This window comes from Tachyglossus aculeatus, chromosome 4, assembly GCF_015852505.1.
Source record: "Tachyglossus aculeatus isolate mTacAcu1 chromosome 4, mTacAcu1.pri, whole genome shotgun sequence".
Lineage (NCBI taxonomy): Eukaryota > Metazoa > Chordata > Mammalia > Monotremata > Tachyglossidae > Tachyglossus > Tachyglossus aculeatus.
Window position 1 is genome coordinate 39,754,600 of NC_052069.1, and position 8,538 is coordinate 39,763,137.

Here is an 8,538-nt window from a genome sequence, read left to right on the forward strand (position 1 = left end):
GGGTAGAACTTGGGCCTGGGACTCGGAATGTCTTGGGTTCTAATCCCAGCCCCGCCACTTGTCTTCTGTGCGACCTTAGGCAAGTCACTTCACTTTTCCGGGCCCCAGTTACCATATCGGTAAAATGGGAATTGAGACTGTGAGCCCTGAGTGGGACAAGGACTGTGACCAATCCAATGATCTTCTATCTACCTGAGCGCTTAGAACAGTGCCTGGCACATAGTAAGCACTTAACAAATACCATAATTATGAATTATTATTATTATTAACCCTGCCCCAGAGCTTCTCAGGCTAAGGGAGTCCCTGCATACCAGCCTGGGGCTCCTCAGAGATGCTCCCCAACCCCCAAATCTGGGACCAGGGCTGCTTGGACTCCAGGGGTCCCTCCACCCTGGCCTGGAGCTGCTCCTGGGCGACCCTCTCCCTTCCACACACATACCCCTCCCCACCTCCACTGTCCCAGGGGTCCTGTTGTGGGGCAGGCCCATTTCCTTGAGCTGGGCTGGGCTTTGGGGTGGGGATTGGGGGGCCCGGTGCCCAGCACTTAGAACAGTGCTTTGCACATAGTAAGTGCTTAATAAAAAAATGCCATTATTATCTTACCCGTTGGAGCGGTTGGATGCAGACTGGGAGGGGGCTCAGGGCAAGGCAAGGTCCGCGAGCTCACAGGGAACCACACATCTCCGTTATTTGGGGCAGGGGCAGGGCCCGGGGCAAGGGCAGCAGCAGGGGCAGGGCCAGGACCAGGGGCAGGGGCAGCACCAGGGCTAGGGCCAGGGGCCTGGAGAGGCTCCAGGGCAGGGGCAGGGGCCAGAGCAGGGGCAGGGCTAGGGCCAGGGGTCTGGAGAGGGGCCAGGGCAGGGCTAGGGCCAGGGGTCTGGAGAGGGGCCAGGGCAGGGCTAGGGCCAGGGGTCTGGAGAGGGCCCAGGGCAGGGGTCTGGAGAAGGACAGGGCTCAGGGCCAAGAGCAAGGGTAGCACCAGGGCTAGGGCCAGGGGCCTGGAGAGGGATCAGGGCAGGGCCAGGGGCCTGGGGCGGGGCTGAGGCAGGGCCAGGGGCAAGATCAGGGGCAGGGACCTGGGCAGGGGCAGGGCTCAGGGCCTGGGGCAAGGGCAGCACCAGGACTAGAGCCAGGGGGCCGGAGAGGGGCCAGGGCAGGCCCAGGGGCAAGACCAGGGGCCAGACCAGGGCAGGGGCCTGGGCCGGGCAAGGCTAGGGCCAAGGGTCTGGAGAGAGGGCAGGGCCAGGGGCCTGGGGCAGGGGCAGGGGCAGGGACCAGGGCCCGGGCAGCACCAAGACTAGGGCCAGGGGGTTGGAGAGGGGCCAGGACAGGCCCAGGGGCAAGACCAGGGGACAGACCAGGGGCAGGGGCCTGGGCCGGGCAGGGCTAGGGCCAAGGGTCTGGAGGGGGGCAGGACGGGGCTAGGGGCAAGATCAGGGGCAGGGCTCAGGGCCCGGGGCAAGGGCAGCACCGAGACTAGGGCCAGGGGGCTGGAGAGGGACCAGGGCAGGCCCAGGGGCCAGACCAGGGGCCTGGGCTGGGCAGGGCTAGGGCCTTGGCCAGAGGACTGCAGAGGGGCAGGGCAGGGCAGGGGGCTAGGGCCAGGGGGCTGGAGAGGGGCCAGGGCAGGGTCGGGGGCAAAACCAGGGGCAGGGGCCTGGGGCGGGGCTGAGGCAGGGCCAGGGACCTGGGCAGGGGCAGGGCTCAGGGCCCGGGGCAAGGGCAGCACCAAGACTAGGGCCAGGGGGCTGGAGAGGGGCCAGGGCAGGCCCAGGGGCCAGACCAGGGGCCTGGGCTGGGCAGGGCTAGGGCCAAGGGTCTGGAGAGGGGGGCAGGGCAGGGCCAGGGGCCTGGGGCAGGGGCAGGGCTCAGGGCCCGGGGCAAGGGCAGCACCAAGACTAGGGCCAGGGGGCTGGAGAGGGGCCAGGGCAGGGCCAGGGGCAAGGCCTGGGCTGGGCAGGGCTAGGGACTAGGCCAGAGGACTGCAGAGGGGCAGGGCAAGGGGCAGGGGGCTGGGGCCAGGGGCCTGGGGCAGGACCGGGGAAGGAGCAGGGCCAGGGCCAGGGCCAGGGCCGGAGAAGGGGCAGGAGCAGGGATGGCGGCCACAAGAGCGCAAGCGGCGTCTCCCAGCAACGACGGGCAGACTACCGCCCCTCCGTGACGTCGAGCCCTCCGCCTCCGCCCATTGGCTGTCACCGTCCGCCGCCTCCGCCTATTGGCTGATCCTGGTTACAGGGGTCGTCCGGCGGCTGCGGCCATTGGCGGAGGCGGAGAGGGGGCGTGGCCGGGGTCAGAAGGGCGGGGCCGGGGAGAAAACGGCCGCCCGTCCCGCATAGCTCCCATCCTTCGTTCATTCATTCATCCGTCCATCCACTCATTCATTCAATCGTATTTACTGAGCGCTGACTGTGGGCAGAGCACTGTAGTAAGCGCTTGGGAAGTACAAGTTGGCAACATAGAGAGACGGTCCCTACCCAACAGCGGGCTCACAGTCTAGAAGGGGGAGACAGACAACGAAACAGAACATATTAACAAAATAAAATAAATAGAATAAATATGTACAAATAAAATAGAGTAATAAATACGCACAAACATATATACATATATACAGGTGCTGTGGGGAGGGGAAGGAGGTAAGGCGGGGGGATGGGGAAGGGGCTCAGTGTGGGAAGGCCTCCTGGAGGAGGTGAGCCCTCAGTAGGGCTTTGAAGGGAGGAAGAGAGCTAGCTTGGCGGATGTGCAGAGGGAGGACATTAATACATTCATTCATTCAATCGTATTTACTGAGCACTTACTGTGTGCACAGCACTGTACTAAGCGCTTGGGAAGTACAAGTTGGCAACATATAAAGATGGTCCCTACCCAACAGTGGGCTCACAGTCTAAAATCAATCAATCAATCGTATTTATTGAGCGCTTACTATGTGCAGAGCACTGTACTAAGCGCTTGGGAAGTACAAATTGGCAACACATAGAGACAGTCCCTACTCAACAGTGGGCTCACAGTCTAAAAGGGGGAGACAGAGAACAGAACCAAACATACCAGCAAAATAAAATAAATAGGATAGAAATGTACAAGTAAAATAAATAAATAAATAAATAAATAAATAGAGTAATAAATATGTACAACCATATTTACATATATACAGGTGCTGTGGGGAAGGGAAGGAGGTAAGATGGGGGGATGGAGAAGGGGACGAGGGGGAGAGGAAGGAAGGGGCTCAGTGTGGGAAGGCCTCCTGGAGGAGGTGAGCTCTCAGCAGGGCCTTGAAGGGAGGAAGAGAGCGAGCTTGGCGGAGGGGCAGAGGGAGGGCATTCCAGGCCCGGGGGATGACGTGGGCCGGGGGTCGACGGCGGGACAGGCGAGAAGGAAGTACGGTGAGGAGATTAGCGGTGGAGGAGCGGAGGGTGCGGGCTGGGCAGTAGAAGGAGAGAAGGGAGGTGAGGTAGGAGGGGGCAAGGTGATGGAGAGTTTTGAAGCCCAGGGTGAGGAGTTTCTGCCTGATGCGCAGATTGATTGGTAGCCACTGGAGATTTTTGAGGAGGGGAGTAATACGCCCAGAGCGTTTCTGGACAAAGATAATCCGGGCAGCAGCATGAAGTATGGATTGAAGTGGAGAGAGACACGAGGATGGGAGATCAGAGAGAAGGCTGGTGCAGTAGTCCAGACGGGATAGGATGAGAGCTTGAATGAGCAGGGTAGCAGTTTGGATGGAGAGGAAAGGGCGGATCTTGGCAATGTTGCGGAGCTGAGACCGGCAGGTTTTGGTGACGGCTTGGATGTGAGGGGTGAATGAGAGAGCGGAGTCGAGGATGACACCAAGGTTGCGGGCTTGTGAGACGGGAAGGATGGTAGTGCCGTCAACAGAGATGGGAAAGTCAGGGAGAGGACAGGGTTTGGGAGGGAAGACAAGGAGCTCAGTCTTCGACATGTTGAGCTTTAGGTGGCGGGCGGACATCCAGATGGAGATTGTCCTGAAGGCAGGAGGAGATGCGAGCCTGGAGGGAGGGGGAGAGAGCAGGGGCAGAGATGTAGATCTGGGTGTCATCAGCGTAGAGATGATAGTTGAAGCCGTGGGAGCGAATGAGGTCACCAAGGGAGTGAGTGTAGATTGAGAACAGAAGGGGACCAAGCACTGAACCTTGGGGAACCCCCACAGTGAGAGGATGGGAGGGGGAGGAGGAGCCTGCAAAAGAGACTGAGAAAGAACGACCGGAGAGATAAGAGGAGAACCAGGAGAGGACGGAGTCTGTGAAGCCAAGGTCAGATAGCGTGTTGAGGAGAAGGGGGTTGTCCACAGTGTCAAAGGCAGCTGAGAGGTCGAGGAGGATTAGGACAGAATATGAGCCGTTGGATTTGGCAAGCAGGAGGTCATTGGTGACCTTTGAGAGGGCAGTTTCCGTGGAATGAAGGGGACGGAAGCCAGACTGGAGGGGGTCGAGGAGAGAGTTGTAGTTGAGGAATTCTAGGCAGCGCGTGTAGACAACTCGTTCAAGGAGTTTGGAAAGGAATGGTAGGAGGGATATGGGACGATAACTAGAAGGTGAGGTGGGGTCAAGAGAGGGTGTTTTTTAGGATGGGAGAGACATGGGCATGTTTGAAGGCAGAGGGGAAGGAACCAGTGGATAGTGAGCGGTTGAAGATGGAAGTTAAGGAGGGGAGAAGGGATGGAGCGAGAGATTTCATGAGATGAGAGGGAATGGGGTCAGAAGCACAGGTGGCCGGAGTAGCACTTGAGAGGAGTCCATCAATCAATCAATCATATTTATTGAGCGCTTACTGTGTGCAGAGCACTGTACTAAGCACTTGGGAAGTACAAGTTGGCAAAATATAGAGACGGTTCCTACCTAACAGTGGGCTCACAGTCTAGAAGAGGGTCACAGTCTAGAAGTCCATCCATCCGTTCATTCATAATAATAATAATGATGGTACTTGTTAAGCGCTTACTATGTGCAAAGCAATGTTCTAAGTGCTGGGGGATACAATAACAATAATAATAATAATAATAGTGGCATTTATTAAGTGCTTACTATGTGCAAAGCACTCTCCTAAGTGCTGGGGAGGTTACAAGGTGATCAGGTTGTCCCACGTGCGGCTCATAGTCTTCATCCCCATAATTATAATAATAATAATAATGATAGCATTTATTAAGCGCTTACTATGTGCAAAGCACTGTTCTAAGCTCTGGGGGATACAACAATAATAATAATAATGATGATGGCATTCATTAAGCACTTACTATGTACAAAGCACTGTTCTAAGCACTGGGGAGGTTACAAGGTGATCAGGTTGTCCCACGTGGGGCTCACAGTCTTCATCCACATAATCATAATAATAATAATAATGATAGCATTTATTAAGCACTTACTATGTGCAAAGCACTGTTCTAAGCATTGGGGGATACAATAAGAATAATAATAATAATAATGGCATTTATTATGTGCTTACTATGTGCAAAGCACTGTTCTAAGAGCTGGGGAGGTTACAAGGTGATCAGGTTGTCCCACGTGGGACTCACAGACTTCATCCACATAATCATAATAATAATAATAATGAAAGCATTTATTAAGCGCTTACTATGTGCAAAGCACTGTTCTAAGCACTGGGGGATACGATAATAGTAATAGTAATAATAATGATGGCATTTATTAAGTGCTTACTATGTGCAAAGCACTGTTCTAAGTGCTGGGGGATACAATAATAATAATAATGGCATTTATGAAGCACTTACTATGTGCAAAGCACTGTTCTAAGCACTGGGGAGGTTACAAGGTTATCAGGTTGCCCCACGTGGGGCGCACAGTCTTCATCCACATAATAATAATAATAATAATAATAATAATGATGGCATTTATTAAGCACTTACTATGTGCAAAGCACCATTCTAAGCGCTGTGGAGGTTACAAGGTGATCAGGTTGTCCCACGTGGGGCTCACAGTCTTCATCCACATAATAATAAGAAGAAGAATAGTAATGATAGCATTCATTAAGTGTTTACTATGTGCAAAGCACTGTTCTAAGCACTGGGGAGGTTACAAGATGTTCAGGTTGTCCCACGGGGGGCTCACAGGTTTAATCCCCATATTACACATGAGGTAGCTGAGGCCCAGAGAAATGAAGTGACTTGCCCAAGGTCACACAGCAGACATGTGGGGGAGCGGGATTCGAACCCATGACCTCTAACTCCAAAGCCCGGGCTCTTTCCACTGAGCCACGCTGCTTCTCTAAGCATTCATCCATTCGTCCATTCATGCATTCATCCATCCATCCATTCATTCGTTCGTTCTTTCATCATTCATCCGTCAATTCATTCATTCGTTTGTTCAGTCATTCGTTCATTCATCCGTCCATTCATTCATTCGTTCATTCGTTCCTTAGTTCTTTCATTCATTCCTCATTCGTTCATTCGTTCATGTCAGCTGTGTGACCTTGGGCAAGTCACTTAACTTCTCTGGGCCTCAGTTCCCTCATCTGTAAAATGGGGATGAAGACTGTGAGCCCCCCGTGGGACAACCTGATCACTTTGTATCCCCCTCAGCGCTTAGAACAGTGCTTTGCACATAGTTAGGCGCTTAACAAATGCCATTATTATTATTCAGCCGTCCGTTCATTCATTCGTTCATCATCATCATCATCAATCATCATCAATCGTATTTATTGAGCGCTTACTGTGCGCAGAGCACTGTACTGAGCGCTTGGGAAGTACAAGTTGGCAACATATAGAGAGAGTCCCTACCCAACAGTGGGCCCACAGTCTAAAAGGGGGAGACAGAGAACAAAACCAAACATACTCACAAAATAAAATAAATAGAATAGATATGTACAAGTAAAATAAATACATAAATAGAGTAATAAATATGTACAAACATATATACATATATACAGGTGCTGTGGGGAAGGGAAGGAGGTAAGATGAGGGGATGGAGAGCGGAGTCTTCATCCATCCATCCATTCATCCATCCACCCATTCATTCGTTCATTTATTCATTCATTCGTTCCTTCCTTTGTTTTTTCATTCATTCATCATTCGTTCATTCATTCGTTCATTCATTCAATCGTATTTATTGAGCGCCTACTGTGTGCAGAACACTGTGCTAAGCGCTTGGGAGAATACAATACAACAATAAACAGACACATTCCCTGCCCACAAGGAGCTCACTGCCTAGAGGGTTTACTGTGTGCAGGGCACTGTACTAAGCACTTGGGAGAGCACTGTACTAAGCACTTGGGAGAGGACACTAACAGAGTTGGTAGACACGTTCCCTGCTCACAAGAAGTGCTTAGTACAGTGCTCTGCACACAGTAAGCGCTCAGTAAGTACGAATGAATGAATGAATGAACAAACAGCATGGAGAGGGCCTGGGAGCCACAAGGACCTGAGTTCTAATCCTGCTCCGCCATTATTCAACCATTCATTCAACTGTATTTGTTGAGCACTGTGTGCAGAGCACTGTACTAAGCGCTTGGGAAGAACAAGTCGGCAACATATGGAGACCATCCCTACCCAACAACGGTCTCTCACAGTCTGCTAGGTGACCTGGGACAAGTCACTTCACTCCTCTGTGCCTCAGTGACCTCATCTGGAAAATGGGGATTAGGTTTGTGAGCCCGATGTGGGACAGGGACTGTGCTTAACCTGAGGAACTGTGTCTACCCCAGTGCTTAGTATAGTGCCTGGTATAACAAATACCATTATAGTAATAATAATAATAATAAGTCCAATGTTGGGTAGGGACTGTCTCTATACATTGCTAACTTGTACTTCCCAAGCGCTTAGTACAGTGCTCTGCACACAGTAAGTGCTCAATAAATATGATTGAATGAATGAATAATAATCATCATCATCAATCGTATTTATTGAGCGCTTACTATGTGCAGAGCACTGTACCAAGCGCTTGGGAAGTACAAATTGGCAACATATAGAGATGGTCCCTACCCAACAGTGGGCTCACAGTCTAAAAGAATAATAATGTTGGTATTTGTTAAGCGCTTACTATGTGCAATGCACTGTTCTAAGCGCTGGGGTAGATACAAGGTGATCAGGTTGTCCCCCGTGGGGCTCACAGTCTTAATCTCCATTTTACAGATAGGGTAACTGAGGCACAGAGAAGTTAAGTGACTTGCCCAAAGTCACACAGCTGACAATTGGCAGAGCCGGGCTTTGAACCCATGACCTCTGACTCCAAAGCCCGGGCTCTTTTCACTGAGCCACGCTGCATTTATTAAGCGCTTACTATGTGCAAAGCACTGTTCTGTGCAAAGCTAAGTACCGTTACCATTAATAGTAAGTGCTTAACAAATCCAGCGCTTAGCACAGTTCTTGGCACATAGTAAGCTCTTAACAAATACCATGATTATTAAATACCACAAAAAAAGGAGCTTACAGTCTAGAGGGGGGATATCATGACATCACCCTGATTGAAAGCACACATGTCTAATTCATTCATTAATTCAATCATATTTATTAAGCGCTTACTGTGTGCAGAGCACTGTACTAAGCGCTTCTGTGGGAGACATCATGACATAGCCTTGATTGTG